The 24,134-nt window shown below is 41.7% G+C and overlaps 1 long non-coding RNA gene across 1 annotated transcript; it reads left to right on the top strand.

Moving 5' to 3' along the window:
• The first annotated feature begins 20,086 nt into the window (after positions 1-20,086).
• LOC114824817 (uncharacterized) lies at positions 20,087-23,812 on the top strand. The gene is made up of 2 exons (XR_003773184.2): positions 20,087-20,326; positions 21,742-23,812. It is a non-coding gene; the product is annotated as an uncharacterized lncRNA (long non-coding RNA).
• The last annotated feature ends 322 nt before the right edge of the window (positions 23,813-24,134 follow it).

Below are 24,134 nucleotides of genomic sequence, written 5' to 3'. Positions count from 1 at the left end.
ATCTGAAAAAGTCAATAGTGCACAGCACCATTTGAAAAAGAAAGAAACAAAAAGGTTTTGGTGCCTGGTGCATCTGCACCATCTAAATAATAAAATAAAAGAAAAATGATGGTGTGTCAGACACCATGTGGAAACTAAGAAAAAAAACCAAAAGGGTGAAGACTTTTTGGATGGTGTTGTACCATCTGAAAAGAAAGAAGAGAAAATATATATTTCTTTATGTGAATTGGTGTTGGTTTAAAATCCTTTCACAAAATCTATTTACTTTAAAGCAATTTATTTATCATGGACGGTTTTACCGCCTACTGCTTTAAGTTTTGATTTATGTGAATGGTGCTAAATTAAAGCCCTTATCACAAACTTTATTTACTTAAATGTAATTTATTTACTATGGCTGGAATTACCGCCTATTGCTTTAATTTATTTATTGTACTTATCTTTTGTTACGATGAGTATAACAATGACCCAGAGTTCCTTGATTAGATCAGAACCTGCAGTTTCTTGATCTTCATCACATAAAATGATTGGACCCGAAGTTCCATCATGCAAAAAGATCAAACATGAAGTCCCTAGATCGGACATGAAGTTTCTTGATGAGTACCTTAAGTTTGAAGTGCCACAGTGCCTCAACTTAATTGTAATAAAAGCCATAAGAGTCTCAGTCTACAGACTATTAAGGACCAGAAGTTCCTTATGTCCATACTCAAAATGGTTTAGCAGAAGCATTTATTAAGCGGATGAAATTGATTACCCGCGCTCTGCTCATGAAAACGAAATTACCAGTTTTCTACATGGGGACATGTCATTTTACATGACGCATTATTAAGTTCGGTTGAGACCAGTTTCCAACCATCAATATTTCTCAGTACAACTCGTGTTTGGGAACTAGCCAAACATTATACATTTACGAGTTTTTGGTTGTGTTATCTATGTGCCTATTGCACTGCCACAACGTACTGAAATGGGCATTGATGTTGAACATCATCTATCATTCAATATTTAGAACCCTTGACTGGGGATATGTTTACCGCGTGGTTTGCGGACTGTCATTTTGATAAGACAATTTTCCCGCCGTTAGGGGGAGAAAATATCGTTCCAAAAGAACGATGAGAAAATATCATTCCAGAAGAATGACGAGAAATGATCGTTCCAGAAGAACGAAGAGAATTTGTCTTATTTTGATTCACGAAGCAATCAATGAGAAAATGAAGTAAGAATAATTGAATGATGCAATGATGTGTCAATCAAATGCCAGATGCATTTAATGATGCAACGAAAGTGATGAAATCACATATACTTGTTGCAAATGTGCCTACAAGAATTGATATCCCTGTTTGGACAAAATAATGAGGCAGTAAATGAGTTATCTGTTGCACGCCTGAAGTGTGACAAACCCTCAGACTAAAAAAGGTTCAGTCATTCGAAAGAAGAAGAATATTGCATTACTGAACTATTGAATTCCCGAAGCATAACTGTTGCATGCCAGAAGCATGACAGTTACCACATGGATACACATCCAGAAAGGATAATCCGCGAACATGGGAATGTTGATGTCTCATGCATGAAGCATGATAGACGTATAGGTTCCAATGACTCAACTCCCAGAAATGGAGATTAAGATCCAAGCTCTATAACGCTCAATAAGAGGTTATGATCCGCATTCTCTAAATTACGACTATCCTGGAAGAGATAGTGTAATGCCCTTGAAGAGGCAATGGATATCCAAAGAAATAAAAAGCTTTTATGCATGTGCATGCACATGATAATATGGGATCACGGATTGATGATAACCAATGGTAATTTTGGTTTTTACAAGTAGCTACTAAAATCATCAATGAGCTGTGTTGATATTGAGTCTTGTTCTTTTCAACGAAAAACAAAGATGGAGAAAGGCAATTCCATTACAATTTTGTAAGAACATGGGAAAATGGACCTATATATTTGAATGTAATACAAATAGCCAAAAGATGTTGAACCAAGGAGGTTACATTGGGCATTTGTAATACAGTGAATTACACTCACATGATATGACACAAGGTTGTAAACGAGTTCATATGAATGGAGAATTATATACGAAGGGTTGTGAGTCGCCCACATCATATCTCCATAAGTAAATCCCTCAATTATACATGGGAGCAAATTGCTCTGTATAAATTCCAAAGAAAATGTGTCATGAAGTGTAGAAAATCCCCGAAGGATTCAACTTGCTTGAAGTAAGCCCCCGAAGGGTAAAGCATAAAATATGTACTCAATACCAATGGATGGTATAATTGCCTTAGTGAGTACTATCATTATGATATTGTTGCAACATACTAAAATCTCTTGCAAGAATCGATGACATTAACTCCTGAAGAGTTGATGATGTTAAATTGGGACTCCTGAAGAGTCAATAAAGTGTTGAGAGAAATATTGTCTCGAACTGCAGATCGAACAATATGCCAACACGAATCTTATCCATGATGTTTATAAAAGAACCATATGAATTGAAGATTATGAGTTGAACACTCAAATGATGTAGACACTAAGAAAGATCATTTATCTTCGTGAGGGTAAAGATAAATTGATATTTGGTCCAGAAGTACCACATCTTAAGTGAAGTATATGCTTTATTGTATTTAACACAATACATTGAATGAAATAAAGCTTATCTATTGATATATCCGATGAATTACAGACATGTACATACACATGAAAACATGAGGGAGCCTTCACAAAAATTGCTCATGTGAAGCCCCAGTACTCGGAAGTACCCCAGAAGGGGGAGGCACCAGAGGTTGATTATTTGGAACCTCAGTACTTGGTGAAACTCCAGACGGTTGAGACAATGGGTGTCTTTGGAATAAAGACTTGAACCCTTGATTGTCATTTTGAGTCCGACCTTCGGATTCCAGTAGCTGGTCGAGCTTTCTTTTCATGCTCGTTGAGTAATTATTTGCGAGCATGTGTAACACTCTATTCTCATGCTTGAGCCCTCTGATCTCTTGTTTAAAACTTGCCACCTCAGCCATCAATGATTCAACTTGGTGAGTTCGAGCAAGTAGGCGTTGGCCCATATTAGAGACAGAGCTTGCACATTGAATACTGAGAGCCAAAGAGTCTTGAATGGCAGCCTCATCAGATCGGTTTGAAAGGATTCTGTTATCCTTGGGAGTGAGAAGATTCCTAGCTACCACTGTAGCGGTTAGGTCATTCTTCATCACAGAATCCCCAACCGTAAGAGGACCATTTGAAGATAAGAAAGACGGGCGCCATATATTATCCTGATGCGGCTCGCCTGTATTAGTCCTAAGACTCAAATCTAAGCAAATGTTAGATGGGCAAGCCATTTTCAGAAATTGATGAAAGAAAAAGGTTGGATATAGTGAAATCTCAAAAATACAGCAGAGACAATTTTCACAAGTGGGAAATCTTCAAAGTGTGCAAATTTGAATACAATCAATACCTCTATAAAAGAAGAGGCAACAGAGCCACTTCTTCAGAGATCGAAGAAGCACAGCTCTCTGAATTTCAAAAGCCAGATTTTCCTGAATAAATTTTTTCAGACGCAATCTCAGCTTTTGGATATCACGTACAACTTTGTCAAAGATCTCTGATAAAGTTGAAAACGCGTGAATTTCACTATTCCAACTATAACACTGTTGTCGACAAGCGTGGATGACAAAGTCACGTCCACACCACTACCTGCTATTGGGGAGATCCCTATATATGTCGACTTTCATCCTCCATGGCAAGGCGGTATTTAGAAAAGTAATTTGTGCAATTTTTGTTGGAATATCACCCTGAAATTGAGGATGGCTTCTTGTGATTAGTAATGGTAAGTTCACTTAAGGCTAACATCACGCTTTTAACAAAGCTTAATAAGTCTTGCATGTTTATATTTGATCTAAATATCACAGACGGATTGCATGTTAGATATAAGTTTTCACTTGAACCTAACCTTCAAAACATGTATGTAAAAGTTCATAACTAATTGATACAGTTGAATAGGGTAAATTACATTTTTATACATCAAGTTTGGGCTCTATTTCAATTATTTACAACATCTTTAAAATATTTCACTTTCATACCTTAAGTACTATTTTATTTCAAAATAATACCTCCATTACATTTTCCATCCATTGATCTGTTAAGTGCTGATGTAGCTGCCACATATATGCCACGTGGTTGCCAAATGTCTACCACGTGGCAAAAAATTTTAAATTTTTTTTTTTTAAAAACCTGAATATTCTAAAAAAAAAAAAAAAAATTGAAACCCATCTCATCTCCCCGCAACCACCCCCCACCCCCCACATCCCTAAACCTGCAACAAGAAGAAAAAGAGGAAAAAAAAAAAAAAAAGCCCAGAAATCGTCTTCCCTGACCCACCCCATTCTCCCATCCCCTATCACCCATCCCAAAAATCCCTCATTACCCACCCACAAAAATCCCACCCGAGATTAGGTGGATCTACCACAAAACCAGTCCAAAAATCATCTCAAACTCAAACTCCCTATCTCAAAGTATTTTCAAAATTCACCCACACTGAAAATCCCCAAAATATGGAGTTCATGGTCTAGTTTGCGGTCGCAGGGCGGGGGGGGGGGGGAAGAGGGAAGGCAGGTGGGTCCCGGGGGGTGCGAACTGGGTTTGGGCTGCTATTTTGTTTCTTTTCTTCCTTCTTCTTCTTCTTCTTACAGGTTTTAGGGAGTTTTTTTTTGGGGGGAGGGGGGTGGGGGGACGAATTTGGGCTGCTACTTTTTTTTTTTTTTTTTCTCTTCCTCCTTCTTCTTATTCTTCTTGCACGTTTTAGGGAGTGAATGGGGGGGGGGGAGACGAACTGGGTTTGGGCGAGGAGATGGGATGGGTTTCCATTTTTTTTTTGTTGAGAAAATTCAAGTTTTAAAAGAAAAATTAATTCTTTTTTTGCCACATGGCATATATGTGGCAACCACATCAGCACTTAACTGATCAATGGATGGAAAATGTAACGGAGGTATTATTTTGAAATAAAATAGTACTTAAGGTATGAAAGTGAAATGTTTTAAAGATGTTGTAAATAATTGAAATAGAGCCCAAACTTGATGTATGAAAATGTAATTTACCCAATTGAATATGATTGTTAATGACGATAATGGAACCTAGTGTCTCTTTAAATTGATTTTCAAAATCATTTTCTTTTGGCTGAATCTTTTAAATTCTTTTTTTTTTATTAAATTCGTTTATATTATTGTTGATCTTGAAAATTACCAACCCTACGTGGCGCGCATGCTGAGTAATCTATGAGCTAACTACGTCCTTTGGTTGTGTGCGGGGCGTGCCAACTCGTCGGCCGAGGAGTAAAATATGTTGATGTTGCGTTGGGTGCACGGCTGACTTCTGTGTCTTGCGATTGCGGTCGAGAAAGGAACTTGTCTTCGCTTTCGGGTTCTAGAGCCTGAAGACAAGGCCGCTAACTTAGCGAAGTTCAATATCAAATTTGGCTTCCAATGTGCCGAATGTAGTAACTCGTAACACCTCACTTCGCCGAGAAGGTTGATGAGATGACCTCGACCAACAAGGATTCGGAAATCCTTCTCGACCGAGACTTGGATAGGTAACCAGTCGGCCTCGACGCAGTGCTGTTTATGCCAACTGAAGATGCTGCGAGATGGGCTGATTCTACGGCGACAGTGCTGTTTATGCCAAATGAAGATATCACCGGTTGCTTCCATAGTGCTGTTTATCCAAACTGAAGGTGTGTCGGCGAAAAGAGAAAAGAAAAAATCTCAAGGTTGTTGAGAGAATTTGCATAGGGCAATTGTGTGTTGAATTGGAGGGGGCTTGAATGATGCATAGCTTCCTTTATTTATAGCAGCAGGTTTTCTTTGGATCGAGTTAAAACCCTACTCGGATTAGGACTTCTTATTCTGGTCAAACACTATCTCGACCAGTCTTATTTTCACTACGACTTTGAACCCAGTCCTTTATCAAGCCGCATTCACTTCTGGGTTATCAATATTTTTATCTTGTCGAAACTCCTTATTGTGCCAGGATTCAATTACGCGTCTCACAGCAAGACTTGGCTGACCTAGGCTAGGAAGCCCATGAACTAGACGATCCATGATAACCTTTTCGGAAGACTTTCCGGGCCAAGAATAAAACTCGGCCCAAACCAACATTTTGGGCCCAAACATTACCCCCTCGCTTCTGAGGCTTTTTCAGGCCTGAAATCTCTGGCCGAGCCCTAACCTTGAAGAAGCGAAACCACACTCCATCTCCCGAGGTGCATTTATGAAGCACGATTGCACGATCTTGATTTCGTTAGATATCCCGCCAAGTGTCCTCTTCTCAGCATGACTTGAAATGTCCTTTCATCATTACCCCCTTGATCCGCGAGATTTTTAAGACGTGCAGAAGTCCAAACGTCCACAAATCATTATACCTGTCGCCGCATGCCATCGTGCAATCTTGATTTGCGAATCTTTCGGTACCCTTGAGATCGTGCGAACACTGAAACGTTCTTTCTTCATAAAAGAATGCCTTCACGATATCATCATGAATCCTCAATCTGCGAGTTTTTCGGTTCTTTCTCTTGGGTATGTTAATACTCTCCATCACTCCATAATTATTAGTGATCTTCCCGATCACTCTCACCCTAACTTTTAAAAAATCCCCGCTGGATCTTTCCTTCCATAAGTCTATAAATACCTGGACTTCTATTATTCATTCTTTACGTTTTGAAATTCTCCAAAATCTCTCATGTTCAAAGAACCAAAGAAAACCCCCTGAATTCTTCCCAGAAAACCTTCAAAACCATTTCCAATGGCCTCCTTCATCTCCAAGCTTTCTAAGGAATGCGACAAATGCGGGACAATCATCGACCAACGCTCAATTAAGACTCTGCACCTTGAAAGCGACATGAACACCACCCACCAGATCCTTGGTCCACTTTTTAAGGATGCAGTGCCACCAGCCATCACCAAACTCTTCAAGGATCACTGCCTAACACCCCTACTGCAAGGGTTTGAATGGTCGAAGTGGGATTCAGCAAAACCCCAAAGCTTCTGGCCCTCGACCACTGCGACCTGGGCAGTCTGGGTTGCAAGGATGGAAAAGATTTTCAATGAGCAATGGAAAGCTCTTGGCATCTAGGATGCTATTTGCCTTTCGTCTATGGAGCTTGTCGTGGACAAGGAGCTTCTTATGGCAACCTCAAGCCTCTGGTGCTCAGCCACCAACACTATGGTCCTCCCCCTCGGCCTCATTGGCCCCACTATCCTTGACATTACCCCGATCCTAAGGACTTCCCCTTTTGGCATCCCAGTTGACGCTACCCTCTTCGGGTACTTGTCGAACATCGACCTAAAGGCGCTTTTCAACGATTGGGCCATTGAAACGCTGAGCGGAGAAGGTCAAGAACCCTCAAAGGAAGAAGTTCATAAACTTTATAAGAACTTCCTTAACTATAACACCCTTTACCTCCATTTTGCTGGCCGAGGGGAGGAGAACCTACGGCGATGGGAACACGAAGCCTTCCTCTTCTATTGGTATAACAAATTCTTTTGTTATACCAAGTCCAATAAATGCTTGGTCGAGAACATGCCGATGGCCGAAGACATGGCTAGTGGTCACACCCTGGCGCTTAGTCTAACCATTCTTGCCATCTCCTATATTGTTTGGCCCAGATGACCCTCCACAAGATCGACCCACACCAGAGTGGCCCCCTCTGGGTATTCCAACTCTGGCTGTAGGTTTATTTCATCACTCTTCGGCCAGAACTCGCCAGCTTCTCACCTACTGAATTGCTCGGCCTTCAGCAAGCTTTTCGACCAGCACCTCCTCACCAGGCTAAAGACGTGTTTAGAAACTTCTTCGGCCTTGATGTCCTTTTCGACGACAAGTTCTTGATCTACCGTCGTTGAGAGTATCATTTGTCGATTAAACTCCCCACATCAGCAAGGAGTGCAGATGATGATGCTGATCTCCGTCAATGATGGGGATCGTTTGTGCTTACCTGTGACCTTCCTCTTGGGTGTGATGCTCACCGAGCGAGTTGGGAGGTATATAGCTTACCGAGCGAGTTGGGAGGTATATCACCACCACTTCACTGCTCGACAACTCGGCTATCTTCAGTGTAGCCCGGTACCTTTTCTTACCTCACACTCTATGCTAAGCTGAGGACGCCTATTTGGCTCTTCAGAAAAAGATTGCAAGGATGCCAAAGGGAGTTTCAGGAACGATGCGGCTGTGGCTAGAAAAAAATCGACTATCTCCAAGAGGACTAAGACTACCGCGTAGGCCTTGCTGAGCAAACAGCCTTGTCAAGAGGCTGAGACCACTATCGAACCCTCTTGACCCGCAAAGTAGGTCAAGAAGTTGGCGAAGAAAGGAGAACGGAAGATTCATGTTATCTCCAGTTAGACTACGGGGGCGATGACTTCTAGTGTTTCCCCTTCTGCCCCTGTCGTCCAAGCCTCGACAGAAGTTCGGCCTGTTTCTAAAGTCGTCGAACCAGTTGTTGCTCCACTGGTCGAGGCATCTGCGGCTTCGGGGTCAGCTGATGTGCCCGTCTTGGAAGGGGCAAATCCCTCGGCCAAGAAAAATCTTCCTGAAAATCCAAAACAAACGGCGGTCGTTCAAGAAGAAAGAGACGGGAGCGACGAGATTCCACTAGCGAGTCGCCTTCAACCACACAATCAACCTCCCCCGTGTCCGAGGCGGTTGTTCAAGTCGGCCCTTATGCGGTCGATCGTGGAAAACAACCTACCGTAGAGCCAGAAGTCGAGGCATATTCGGGGTCAGCTGCTACGTCTGTCTTGGAAGGGGCAATCCCATCGGCCAAGAAAAATCTTTCTGAAAATCCAAAACAAACGGCAGTCGTTCTAGAAGAGAGCGACGGAAGCGATGGAAGCGACCAGATTTCACTGGTGAGTCACCTTCAACCACGCACTCAACCTCCCCCCGTGTCCAAGGTGGTTGTTCAAGTCGGCCCTTCTGCGGCCGATCGTGGAAAACAACCTGTCATAGAGCCAGAAGCGACGGTGAAAACGCCCGTTCACCCGTAGGACCAGGACCTCAACATTCCTTCCCAAGAAGCCACTTCGACCTTCGTAAGTACCCTTACCGCTTCTCTTTGGCTACTTTTCTGCCTTAGAATTCTAAACTAAGAAGATACTAAATGTCAGGTGTCTACCCATTCTTTTCATAAAAAATTCTACGCGTCGAAGTGTGTTATCTATATTTCTTGGCCGCCTCAGTGGCCATCGAACGTAGATAAACTTCATCGGCTGCGTGAACTGAGAAGTAGTCTCGGCCATTAAGTTCTTTAGGTTCGAGCAATGAACTCGAAGACATGGCTGAAGTCTCATCTCAGCAGGTTTAAAAAAAAAACCTTCTTGCTGCATTCTTTCGTGATTTCCTTGTGCTTAAACTGTTTTCGTGTGCAGCCTTCATGGGAAGTCAAGTTTGATGCTCTTTTATCAAGTACTTCTGGAGCGGCTAGTCTTTCGGTAACTACGACTGAACCTGCCGAATCAGCTGCTCTTGTTCGGTTGCAAGAAGTTTTTTCTTTCTCGGCTTCACAAGTTCTCGAGCGTAAAAGTCTTGATTTGTTGGGTGCATGCCTAAACGACCTCATATCTGATAGTTAATTAAGTGCCGAAGCTGTCATTCAAGCGTCGTCCACCTTGGAACGAACCCGGGAATCTTTTAGTATTTTTAAGAATGCTCTTCAGGCTAATGATGACTTGAAAGCTGCGACAACCGTTCAAAACACTCTTCGTTCGAAGGTCGATGCCTTAAAGGCAAAAAAAGAGGCCTTGGCTGACCTTGATCGTCAAATGGCCGAACTGGCAAAATGAAGGTCGGCCATTGCTTTTGAGCGTATGAGGGACTTTGAGTCGGGCGACAAATCTTGCTTAACCGAATACACGGCGAACGTGAAGCGAATCGAACAGTTGGAGATGGATAAGAAGAACCGGGCAAGGTGAGGTGGTTGGAGCTGAAGGCCCTTCTTGGAACTCTTCTTCCTTCATCACCTTAGAATTATTTGATTGTAAACCGACCTATCAATGAAATGAACTTGATGAAATGAAATGAGCTTTTATTCTTGCATCTCCTATGTGAGTGGGTAGTATTTCTTTAAAAACTTTCCATTGATTGGCAACTTGTGAATAATACCGGTTCGATCTCTAAGATGTTATGCCCTCTTGCCAATGACTTTATGGACGACGAACGGTCCTTCCCAATTCGATGACCATTTACCGAACCTGGGGTCTTTAATTCCCACGGGTAGCACAGTTTGCCAAACTAACTCTCCCTCGCCGAACGTTTTTTGTTTGACTATTTGATTATAAGCTCGCTCGGTAATTTTCTTTTGTGCCACTAGAAGATTGTAAGCGTCAAGTCGATCTTCTTCCAAATCTTGTAACTCTTGTAACATGGCTTGGTTGTATTCGGTGTTGGACAAACTACTATGCTCGATCACGCATAAAGAATTTACACTTAGCTCGACCAGTAACATCGCGTCATGTCCATAGGTTAACGCATATGGGGTGGTCCCCTTTACCGACCGGGGTGAAGTCCGGTATGCCCATAAGGCTTCATTCAATTTTAAATGCCACATGCCAAGTCTTTCTTTTATCATTTTTTTTAGAATGTCGATCAAAACCTTATTGCTTGCTTCGACTTATCCATTCGCTTGTGGATAGTATGGTGTGGACTGCTCAAGCATAATTTTTAAGCTCGCCGTATACTTATTGAACCTTTCAGCTGTGAAGATTGTGCTGTTATCAGTTATGATCATTTCTGGTACACCGAATCTGGTCACAATATGTTCCTCCACAAAATAGCAAACCTCCTTGGATGTTAATTCGGCGTATGATTTTGCTTCAACCCATTTAGTGAAATAATCAGTTGCCACGAGTATCCATGCATGTTTCGCTGCTCCAGAAAATGATGTAATTTTACCGATCACGTCCATTGCCCATCCTTTGAACGGCCAAGGTTTGGTGACCGAATGAAGTAATTCGGTCAGGGCTTTTTGGATGGGTCCATGAATTTGACACTAGACGCATCCTCATGCATACTCAATACAATCTTTCAATATGCTTGGCCAAAAGTAACAGTGTTGGCGAAGTAGCCAACGCATCTTGCTTCCTGATTGATGGGCTCTGTAAATTCCTTCGTGTACCTCTGTGATTGCTTGGGCGGCTTCTTGCGGGACGAGGCGTAACAGTAATAAACCATCCTCACCATTTTGATACAATTCATTTTGGTATAAGACGTAGTTTGTGGCATAGACCCTTGTCTTTCGGTCGTGTTTGTCTCTGAGATTATCAAGGTATTGCATAATTGGCCTTCTCCAGTCGTTTGGTAGCATCTCGACCGCGCAAACATCTACAGGATCCTCTTATTCCAACAATGAAGGTAAAGACATTACTCGTGTGCGGATGACTTGGTCGCACTGGAGGACTTGTTGATTAACCAAAGCCAGATACGATTACCGTAAAACGGGTATCATTCGGCCAGACTCGCCCCCAGGAGTTGTGCTCCGAAGGCTATTTGAGCGAGTTCGTCTGTGACGATGTTCCGAACGCGGGAAATATGATTGAACGTGATACCGTCGAATGACTCGGCCAAGTAACTGGCAACCATGCAATAGGGCACCAGAGTGCAACTCATGCACCAAAACGTTCCATTGAGTTGGTTAATCACAAGCTCCGAATCATCGAAATCGAAGACGAGAACACGAGCGGCGCGCAAATCATGAAGCACACTAAGGCCGATAACAAGGGCTTCGTATTCGGCCTGATTGTTGGTACAATCGAAATCCAAATTGAGGGAAAAGAACCAGCGGTGTTAGTGTAGAGACTGAAGTACGATCCCCACGTCGGCCAATGTCGACTTACTAGAACCATCAAAATACATCGTCCAATAATTGTCACATGCTCCCATCATTCCGATTTCAACGTCGTTGCCCTCGAACCCATATGGAGAGGGGTGTTAGGCTAAGAAATCAGTAAGCGCTTGTCCTTTGACGGCTTTTTGTGGGACGTATTGCAGACTAAACTTCGATAGTGCCAGTGTCCATTTCTCGATTCGGCCTTTGACTATTGGCCGAGTAAGCATATATCAAATGACATTCGTCTGGGCGATGACCTGAGTAACGGATGGGAGCATATAGTGCCGGAGTTTTGATGTGGTGAAGAACAAAGCCAAGCAAAGCTTCTTGACGGGTGAATAATTGATCTTTGGAGTATTGAGGTTTCGGTTGAGATAGAAAATAGCTTGTTCTCGCCTAACATCAGTATCTTGCGCGAGGAGGCAACATATGGATTCTTCAGCCACTGAAATGTAAAGCTTAAGGGGTTTATCACGTCGAGGCGGTAAGAGGACGGACGGAGTTGCAAGAGCAACCTTGATTTACGTGAAAGCTGCTCGATGTTCTTCACGCCACTCAAACTTATATGAGTTCTTAAGTTTCAAAAGTGTAGAGAATGCCGTCATTTTGCCAGCGGAATTAGCTATGAAGCGGCGAAGAAAATTTATTTTCCCGAGCAAGGAATGGAGTTGTTTTTTGGTCGTCACTCAAACTTATCTGAGTTCTTAAGTTTCAAAAGTGTAGAGAATGCCGTCATTTTGCCAGCGGAATTAGCTATGAAGCGGCGAAGAAAATTTATTTTCCCGAGCAAGGAATGGAGTTGTTTTTTGGTTGTCGGGGGTGGGGCTTCAATAATCGTATGAGCTTTGTTCGCGTCTACCTCGATGCCGCGATGGTGGACACGAAAAGCTAAGAAATTACCGGCCAACACACCAAAGGCGCATTTGGCCAGGTTCATCTTAAGGTTATGTCAACCCATGCGAAGGAAAGCTTGCCGAAGATCATCAATATGCGTTCGGTGACTTTTCGATTTGACCACGACGTCATCAATATACACTTCTATGGTTGTGCCGATCAGGTCATGAAAAATAGTGTTCATCGCGCGTTGATATGTGGCACCAGCATTTTTGAGATCGAATGGCATGACTACCTACTCGTAGGTTCCAAGTGCCCCTGGGCAGCGGAAAACAGTTTTATGAACATCAGCCTCGGTAATAAATATCTGGTTATAACTGGCATGTCCATCCATGAATGACAACATGTCATGATTAGCCGCGGTATTGATTAGCAAATCTGAAATTGGCATGGGATATGCATCCTTGGGTGTTGCCAGATTCAAATTTCGAAAATCAATGCAAATGCGTAAGGCCCTATTTTTCTTTAGCACTGGTACGATATTCGCCAACTATTCGACGTATCGAGCAGTTTGGATAAACACGGTCTTTAAAAGTCGAACAATTTCATCTTTTATACTAAGCTGTACTTCGGTCGAGAACCGTCGAGGAGGTTGTCGAAAAGGCTTGCAACCAGGTTTGATACGTAATTCATGCTCGACAAAGGTTTGGTCAAGGCCAGGCATCTCATGATAGCTTCAAGCAAAACAGTCTTTAAACTCGCCGAGTAAGTTACAAAGTTCAGATCGGATAGAACGGGGTAACCAAACACTAATAAATAATGGTCGAGGGTCATCAACCATCCCAACATTTATTTCCTCCAACGGATCTTTGACTTGAGGCCGACTGTCTTTGAGTTTGGCCAGGGCGGCTTGAACTTTATCAAGAGATAAAACATGACCATTGTCTCATTCGGCGAGGAACTTTATGAGGTTAACGCCCGAATTTGACTGTTTAGAGATCGCATACCAATGAGCCAGCAATCATTCCATGGTCGATGAAACTACGGCTCGGTATTTGGTCTGACTGGTGTCAAACATCGGGATCGGAAATGAAGCTAGCCAATCCGAGTCTCGCCGAATCCTGGTGAACAGTTTCGACGCCAACCTCGATGGCCTTCTGAACAGATATTTGAGTCGGTCTTTCTTCCTCATTGAAACCTTGTAAGGTGATGTAGCCGACGTGGTTATCATAATATCGTGCTTGGATCATGTTAGCTTCGAAGGGCTGAGCATCGGCCGGATGAACAACAACCGATTTGTCGTCCCAAAAGATGAGAACTTGATACAATGATGAGGGAATATAGCTTGTTTGATGAATCCAATCTCGATCGAGCAGTGCATTGTACTCGGTCTTGGAGTCGACGATGAAAAAGGCGATCATGTGATTACGACCGGCGATGTTCACTTCTAGTGGAAGCACCCCTTTAGTTTAGGATTTGTCCCTGATGAAACTGCTCATAGTGATCCCTGATGGAATAAGTTTGTCGTTAGAGCGACGTAACGCTTTCATGATGGTTACATGCATGATATTAACAGTTGTTCCACAGTCAATGAAAATTTTGAAGACTGGGTATCCTTCGATATAAGCTGTTACATACAACGGCTTTAAATGATGGAGATTGGTTGACGATGATCGAGAAAATAATTAAGCCATAGTTGTCTTGAGGTTGTCATCTTTCGTTGTTGACTCAGCTTCGGCAACAGTTACAAAGTCAATGTGAATAGCTTCCTCAGTAACGACTTCGCCATCCAAGAAATTCGGTTGGAATGTGCTTGGTTGAAAGTCGGCCGACAAAACATGGACCATACTAATTTCCATGTTATAGAGGATCGAAGGACCTATCGGGTTACGATCTTCTTCTTCGGGCTCATCTCCTTCCTAGCCACCTTCTATGGAACCTCTTTCTATTGGATTTGTATTGAGCATATCTTCTTTTCCTATTTCAATGGTATGTTCCCGTGATGCCTCTTCGGAAGCCTTCTCGTTATGTTTATTGGCCTAAAGTTCCCTTGGAACCGGAATTGAGTCTGGGACACGTGGCGGGAGATGAGCTTGCTCCTGGTACATGATGCGGACATCCCTGGTGTCAAGATAGGCATCCAATCGTGGGACACATTCCATTTCATCGGCCGTAAGGCCGAAGAGAGAAACGGCAGAAAAAACTTCGAAGTGGTATTGTAAATGCTGAAGGTCCTCGAACGAGAAGGGAAAGTCTGCTGCATCGATATCAGTGTATGGGTCAACTTCAAATTCGAGGACTCGAGCTTCCCATATGTGCTGGAACCTAGCTTTCAACCCTGGATCTGAGGTGTTTTGAATAATTCGTTCAGCATCTGGACAAGTTAGAACGAGATCAGTTGTATCTTGACATGCTTTCGACAAACCGTATAAATCGTTAGCCAAATGCTTTTTATGGAACTCTTGCATGTATTCCAAGGCCTCCCCAAGGAATGGTGGATGTAAATTCCGTCAAATTTTGATTAAAGGTTCCTGTGGGGTTAGCGAGGAAAGTTTGCTTTCAGCTTCCTCCCTGAAGTGCTCAAGGCGTTCCTTCATTTCCCCGGGCTGAAGAAGAAGTTTGATCCGTAAATGTAGTTTCAAAATCATGATTGACCGACTGTTTTCCTTGAACCAACTCTGTCATAATGGTTGGGGATGGTCTTTCATCATCATTGCCAATTTTTTCTTTCGGTCGCCACTTAGAGACCGAAGTTTCCTAGGCTGCTCATCGGCGGGCCATGCAGTCTATTCTTTGGTGCTGACGCTTTTGTGATTTGGACAGTGCAGTGTGTACACTTTTAGAAGAGTGATAAGTATACCAACGCTGATCTTGAGGTTCAGGAGGTTTGAAAGTTTTCTGGCTCGGCAAAGAACCTGAGCTGCTAGAATTACATGCGTAATAATCTTCGTTATAAAAAGGTGCTTCGAAGTCGAGGTGTCGTCTGACTGAAGGTTTCTCTTCAAACCATGCTTTAGGGCTGAGCCTATCAAAGACCCTTTGATTATGACCTGCGTCAAGCACCTTTTGATGTGTTGCGGCCATAGGTTGCTGTATCAAAGCCTGAGATAGCTTTTCCTTTGGCTCGGCGTTGACATTTGCTTTACACTGTCTACATAAAACCACCGACCCGTCCTCTTCATCGGTGCTGGACAATAACTGATCCCGAAAGAGCTATGGGTGGCTTGTTTGAACAAAAATCAATATTGAACTGTGGTCGACAATTCTGCTTCAGAATGCGTTACATTGTAATGAACTCGACTTTCCCTTCTCCTTTGTCCCTAGGTGGGCGGGCATCTACCATATTTATTGTTGCCGTGGGAAATGCGTTGGTATCAACACCCATTTTCTTTTCCAGAAATCTGAGTTTGCCGTTATCAATCCAGCTTTGGATGGTGTCTCGAAACACGACACAGTTATTTGTCGTGTGCTTGTTTGAGTTATCGTACTTGCAATATATCTTCCCTTTCAATTCTTCGGCCTTAGGGATGTTATGTCCTGGTTGAAGTTTGATAATCCTCACAAGCAACAACTGGTCAAAAATTGCATCAGCCTTGGTGATATCAAAAGTATAAACTTTTCATGTTTTGACTGTGGTTTCTTCAGAGGTTGAACGACTTTTGGGATCTGTGGAGTTAGGATGAACTAATGCCTTACATATGTACGGTTTATCTATGATAATTTCGGCCGCATCTATACTGGCATATTGGGAATCTTCTCCTTCGGTCGATGCATAATTGACTGAAGGGTTCTTGTAGATTGTTCCTCGGGTTGGAGATTTTGATATCTTTTCTTCTCGGAGTAGATAATCATACTGCTCGACGTGTTGAGCCAATTCATACATATGCCAAAAATTTGCCCCCAAGAATTTCTTTTTATATTCTACATCTAACCCGTTCAAGGCAAGCCTGACAAACTTGACCTCGGGGAGAGGTACTCGGCACCAATTTCGGGCTGACTTGAACCGTGTGAGGTAATCTATGGGCCACTCATCAATCGTTTAAGGCATTCTGGCTAATAAGGAAACTGACATTTCCATTCCTGGTCGATAGAACTGTTCATGGAATTTTTTGACTAGTTCCTCCCAACTTTGGATGGAATTAGAAGGGAGGTCAATATACCACGCGAATGCCGAGCCTGTCAACGAGAAGTTAAATAGCCGAAACTTATGAAAATCACTATTGACATCTCCGCATTGCGCTGTAAATCAAGCGACGTGCTCTAATGATGACAAGGATGATTCTCCCGTAAAAAGGCTGAAATCTAGAATTTTGAAACCTTTGGGATATTCAAATTTCTCCTCATAGATCGGGTATGGATGAATGAATTTTGGGAATTTCGACCCTTTTTTCAAGGCCGAATCGATCATCCTTTGGACCTCTATTATATCAATAGGTGTTTCGATCATTTGGTCGGATTCGTCTGATTGACTGCTTGATCCTCATCTTTTTTTCTAAGTCAATTGGCTTGAGCCGAGCAAGGATTGGCTCGGCCTGTAATATTGGTAACAGATTATTTCTTGGTGGTTGGGAAAAATCGACGGACCTGTCGTCGCAAACTTTGCTAACCAGCATTTCAAGCAATCTGGTTTGTGTCTCACTGGTACTGCGTATCACGTCATGCAGTTTATCGATTCCTCGACTAAATGTCTGTTCAAGTGTCCGAGACTGTTCGTCAAGTCGTCTTTGAAGAAACGATTTCATTGGTGGATCAGAGCCTTCACCACCATCGTCATCACAGTCCTCCACTGTCCCTTCATTAAGAACGCATGTGTTTTTGTTAGGGATTTCTAGACTGCGAAGCTGATTGGCGAGACCAACTTCCCTTTCTTGGCGAGTCGTGCTTGTGGACTCATGTGTCACGGCACTAAGGGGATTATGTTCCTGTAGTACATTTTGTCCTATGTTCTGAATTGGCAAATCGGTTGTTGACTTTCCTATAGCTGTTTTCGTTTTAACCGATCATGTCTCAATTGGCATGAACTTCGTAGTTTTAGCACTGTGTCCCACTGGGGGTGCCAAAATGTTGACCCTAAAAACTACCAAGGTTATGTGGCGCGTAGGCCGAGTAATCTCTGAGTTAACTACGTCCTTCAATTGTGTGCGGGGCGTGCCAACTCGTCGGTCGAGCTCGACCGAGGAGTAAAATATGTTGGTGCTGCGTTGGGTGCGCGGCTAATTTTTGCGTCTTGCGATTGCGGCTGAGGAAGGAACTTGTCTCGGCCTTCGGGTTCTAGAGCCTGAAGACAAGGCCGTTAACTTAGCAAAGTTCAATATCAAATTTGGCTTCCAATGTTCCGAATGTAGTAACTCGTAATACCTTACTTCACCGAGAAGGCTAATGAGATGACCTCGACCAACAAGGATTCAGAAATCCTTCTCGACCGAGACTTAGATAGGTAACCAATCGGCCTTGACGTGGTGCTATTTATGTCAACTGAAGATGCTGCGAGATCGGCTGATTCTACAGCGACAATGCTGTTTATGCCAACTGAAGATATCACCGATTGCCTCCACAGTGCTGTTTATCCAAACTGAAGGTGTGTCGGCGAAAAGAGAAAAGAAAAAATCTCAAGGTTCTTGAGAGAATTTGAGCAGGGTAGTTGTGTGTTGAATTGGAGGGGGCTTGAATGATGCACAGCCTCCTCTATTTATAGCAGCAGGTATTCTCTAGATCGAGTTAAAACCTTACTCGGAGTAGGACTTCTTATTCAGGTCAAACACTATCTCGACTAGTCCTATTTTCGCTACGACTTTGAACCCAGTCCTTTATCAAGCCGCATTCACTTCCGGGTTATCAATGTCTTTATCTTGCTGAAACTCCTTATTGTGCCAGGATTCAATTACGCGTCTCGCAGCAAGACTTGGCCGACCTAGGCCAGGAAACCCATGAACTAGATGATCCAGGATAACCTCTTCGTAAGACCTTCCGGGCCGAAAATAAAACTCGGCCCAAACCAACATTTTGGGCCCAAACAATTATTTCAAGTTATAAATTCAAAATTTTTCAAACTTTGTTTTCAAATAATTAATTAAGATTTGATTTAAATACAAATTAGTCATTCATCATGTTGAGAATGATTTTGCTTGAGCTGTTATACTACAATAACTTTGTACTCTTGTAAGTATTTTTATCTTTACTTTTATAGGTAGTAAAAATTCTATCACTACTCCCATATAGTGGAGAAATTTTTCAGAGGACCGAATATACGCACATAAGCATAACAGGTGGTGTTCCCAACTAATTACTTACTGACACTGTAAAATAACAATTAAAACAGAGAAAACTCTTTTAAAAATTAATTGTTTTGATAAAAATAATAAAAAAAACAGTCATTAATTGATTCCAATTCCCCAGATCGACCAACCATCTTTTCTCTTTCCCCATCTGCGCCGACTACCATTTCCACCATTCCACTGGGAATGAATGGGAAGATTGGAGTAGCCTCTTCATTAGTCGGAAGGAATTTGTCTCCACCGAAGAACGAACAAAAAAAAGGGTTACTGTTTAGGTAGGATGTAGTCCAATGGCTAAAGCTCTGCCAGTTTCTTGTAGACTGAACTCTCTTCTCTTTAGGCTCAGAGTTGTTTTGGGGTAGGATGGTAGAATTTTTCTTTGCCACTAGTGGCAACGAAGTTCTTGGTAATTAACCAGGGGGAAGGAGGATCTCCATTCATTTCATTCAGTGCCTGCGGTGAGGCGCGACCCACAACAAACAAAGGGGGAAAGCTTGCTGTAGCCCTATTTTAGTAGACTAAGCTTGGTAAGCGTAAGCTATTTAAGTAGGCTCAAGAAGGGCGCAGCTTCGCTCAGCAGAAGGGCCTTACTATTATATTAGTAAAGCGCTAGCGCCCAACCTATGGGCTTTGAGGGGATATGGGAAGGGAAGAAACCATCCATCTGATCTTTACAATTTTAATCATACTTAATCATTTTGTAGATCAATTAAATATTACCAAAATCAAAATAAAATAAGAAACACAATGATTGATCTACAAGCCCTTAAACATGATTAACTGATCAGGATTCAGCTGACCTCACAAGCCTTTAATTCGGAGGCCGGCGATAGTAGATCTGAGGGTGCGGCCTACTACTCTCGGGTTACATGTTAACATAAGAATGGGAGAGAAAAGAGGGAAGAGGAGAAGGAAAAGGAGGAAGAGACAATGGATGGGACGTCCTCGGTAGAGTCACAGGGTGGCGATAAAGGTGGGTAATCACTGGTGTTGTGGATGTTTTGCGTGGAAGGGATAAATTTGGAATTAGATAGCGGTAAATTCAGAATCCAGTTGACAAAAAATTCTGGTTATTTAACAAAACTTCACTTAAACAACAATGTGGGAATATTTTTTTTTTACATTAAAAACTGAAATAGCTAGGTGTTATGGTTCTATTCGCTAGGAACTCCACGTCACTTCATGTTCTAGGCACTCGGAAAAATTTCTCCGTGTAGTGCTTCGCTGCAGCTTGTTGCTGCACCGTTCTAGGTACCAAGTATGGTAGCTATGCGCAAACCAACAGGATCCTCTTCGAATCCTTTTGGTTAGGATTTTGAGGATTCGTGAATCGTGTTCGTTCATCGTACATCATGCGGTCAGTTTTTTTCGAGTACTGTTTGTGTTTAATTTTAAATAAAAATATTTAAAATAGTCTCTGACCGCACGATGTGTCATCAATAGGAAATGAGCACGTTTATCAACGTTTAAGTAATAATATAATCATCAACTTCTATTTCATTTAGTTTACAAAAATTAGTTTATAAATTTAGTTTCTTTATCATTACTAAAAAAAAAGGAGTTCATGCTGCTTCCTACAAGATTGCAGGCGTACGTGTAATCCTGTTAACCAAAACAAAAAAGAAAAAAGGATTTGCTGCGGTTGCAGCTCGTGAATTGATACATTATACCCACGTAATTGCTGTACTAATTGCAATATATTGTTTTGGTGGTGCTGTACTGATTGCAGCATGTGTTTTGCGGACAAGGATTGTCTGCCCTCCTTATTTCCGTGCCCTCCCATACCTTCCTGTTTGTGTGGTCACGGTTAAGTCACGTCAACATTTTATATTACTATTCATTTTGTCTTATTATCTCTATAAAAAACAATATAAAATGTTGACGTGGCTTAACCGTGACCACACAAAACAGGAGGGTACGGGAACAAGGAAGGCAGACAATCCTTGTTCGTGTTTTGCTGCTTGTATACCGTGAGGTGCTGTCTGTATTGGTTTTCTGCTTTCTATGCCGTGTGTGGCAATTGGTACTTTTGGGACTTGCCGTGCTGTTGTGTCAAACAACAATTTTTTTTGTCGTGTGCAATTGTTGTGCTTAAGCAATTATAGTACTGTGTAGGAGTATTTGTTGAAATATCTCACATTGATTGTATATATGAAAAAATAAGAATTTAAATATCTTGATCCTACTTCAATTACTATTGAGACCTTTTTTGTGATAAAACTCCAAGCCTGACACATTGTGCATGTGATAATTAACAAGTTAGGCACAATATCGATGTTGTTGGAAGTGGACATTTGACCTGTCTCTCTAATATTTCTACACGGTATCAGAGCCTGGGAGTGGGCCTGAATGGCCACGTGATGGGTGGGTCCCTTGGTCTTGCATGTAGGGTGAGTCTCATTGGCTCCACGTGGTTGTCGATGTGTGGATCTCTCACGTTTAACCCACTAATTGGGTCCCACGTTGCGGGCTTGTTGAAATATCTCACATGACAAATACAAGTTGGATTTTGGATTCGGGGTCATAGATTATCTGACATATGATAAAACCTTATTTCAATCTATGACACATCCTCATAGAAAGTTTGTGACAATTGTTAATGGTACTGTTGATTCTGTTGTTGGAGCAAGAATAGTGTGTCTTACACCTTCTCTTCCCTTGCATAATTGTTTATTGGTTGCATCATTGTCCCATCACTTATTGTCTGTACCACAAGTCATTGAACAGTTGGATTGTGTTGTATTAATTTATCATTTATTTTGCTTACTACAGGATATTAAGACAAATGGGATCATTGGGCGTGACACTAAGAGATAGGGGCTATATTATGTGGATGACATGGTTGCTAGAAGAGCTAATTTCGTTCCTGCGTCGCGTAATAGTAATCTACAGAAGTTATTGTTGTTGCATCGTCATTTGGGCATGCCTCGTTTGGTTATTTGAAATATATGATACCTGATTTGTTCAGTGGTATTGAAGACTTAGAATTAAAGTACGAGGTATGTATTTTAGCTAAAAGTCATCGTGCTTCATTCCCTTCAAGTATGAATCAAAGGCCTTTTCCGTTTGCGTTCATTCACTCTGATGTATATGTGCCTTCCCCTATTAGTACTACTTCATGAATTAAGTAGTTTGTTACTTTCGTGGATGATTTCACCCATATGACGTAGGTATATCCGTTGAAAAATAAAAGTGAGGGTGGTGATGTGTTTTATCTGTTTCATCAGATGGTTAAAACTCAGTATTCCTCTAATATTAAAGTTTTGTGTTCTAACAATGGGATTGATCATAAATTCTGAGTTATCTCAGTTTCTACAAGATCATGGGATTGTTCATGAAACTACTTGTCCGCATACCCACAACAAAATGGGCTGGCAGAAAGGAAGAATCGTCATATCCTAGAGATAGCTTATGCTTTGTTTATTGGTGCATCTGCTCGCAAACGCTTCTATTCTAAATCAATTGTATATGCAGTTTATGTTGTGAATCGTATGCCGTATTGGATCTTCAATTATGGAACACCATTTTAGGAGCTTACTCAACATGTTCTAGTGGTTTTTACTAATACTTTGTCACCTATGATTTTTGGTTATGTGGTCTATGTTCACACTCAGAAAGCTCATCTCAATAAGCTTGATTTTTGTGCACTCCGCTATGTCTTTCTTGGATTTTTTCCCGGATCATAAGGGATTGAAGTGTTATCATCCTGGTAGTTAACGCACTTTTGTAACTATGGATGAGACTTTTTGGAGTCTAAATATTTTTATTCTTCATCTGTATCCAATTCAGATTACTAGGGGAGATTATTGATATTGGTGAACTAATTTGGTTGGAATATACTTATGGGGGAGAAAGATAAGTTGTGGAAATCCGCCCAGTTCGATTGGAGCCTACTGAATCAAGCAGCCCAGTTCAAGAAGTTTGGGAGGCTCCTACCAAACCCGACAGCCTAGTTCAACGGGCTGTAATCAAAGAAAACAGTCCAGTTCCGCAAGCTCCCACCAAATAGTACATCCCATTCCAGCAGGAATCTGCCGAATTTCCCAGTATGTCCGTAGAACCATCTCTCTCTGATCTTGCAGTGCTTGTTCCATCTCTTATGAATATCCAAGAGTTAAGTATTTTAAATGATAATACAACTAATCTTGATATTAGTGTGAGTACTTATAAATTGCCAGAAAGACAAAATCATGGTGTGCCACCTGATATTTTCTCTCCAGAAGGGAAGATCAAGTATCTGATTACTAATTATGTATCATATGATCGTTGTTCACCAAAACACAGGGCTTTGGTAAACCATATGGAATCAATTAAAATTCCAACTCCGGTACAAGAAGCCTTACAAGACCCTAAGTGGATATAAGCGATGGATGAAGAGATGTCAACTTTAGAGAAATATAAAACCTGGAAGATAGTGCAATTACCAAAAGGGAAGAAAAATGTTGGTTGTCGTCGAGTGCTTACAATCAAGTACAAGGCTGATAGATCAATGGATAATTACAAAGTAAGGTTATTGGCTAAGGGGTACACTTAAACGTATGGTGTAGATTATCAAGAAACCTTTTCTCTGGTAGCAAAGAAGAATATGATACGTGCTTTGATTTCCTTAGCTGCAAATATGGATTGGCCTAGTAAACGGTTTGATGTGAAGAATGCATTCCTTCATAGGAAGTTGGAAGAGGAAGTGTATATGGTCTTTCCACTAGGCTATGGTGCAAGTGGTAATACAGGAATGCAGATTGCGTAAGTCTCTTTATGGACTTAAGCAACTGCCCCATGCTTGGTTTGACAGGTTTACTCAAGCAACGAAGAAATATGGGTATCACTATAGTCATTTAGATCACACTTTGTTTTTGAAGCGTTGGCTTGGCAAATTAACTGCTTTAATTATTTATCTTGATGATATGATTATTATAGGGGATGATTTATAAGAAATCCATAAGTTACAGGTAAAACTTGCATCTAAATTTGAGGTCGCCCATTCACTTAAATGTATTTTCTTATCGCAGCGAAACTATGTGTTGGATTTATTGAATGAAACTAGTATATTAAGGTATAAACCTGTGGATACTCCTATGGTAGAAAAACATCATTTAGGTATTTATCTAGACCTGGTTCCTATTGATAAGGGTGGAAACCAAAGACTTGTGGAGAGATTAATTTAT

The sequence above is a fragment of the Malus domestica genome, chromosome 05 (genome assembly GCF_042453785.1).
Source record: "Malus domestica chromosome 05, GDT2T_hap1".
NCBI classification, from domain to species: domain Eukaryota; kingdom Viridiplantae; phylum Streptophyta; class Magnoliopsida; order Rosales; family Rosaceae; genus Malus; species Malus domestica.
The sequence above is the reverse complement of the archived record's forward strand: the minus strand, read 5'-3'. Positions and strand labels throughout refer to the sequence as shown.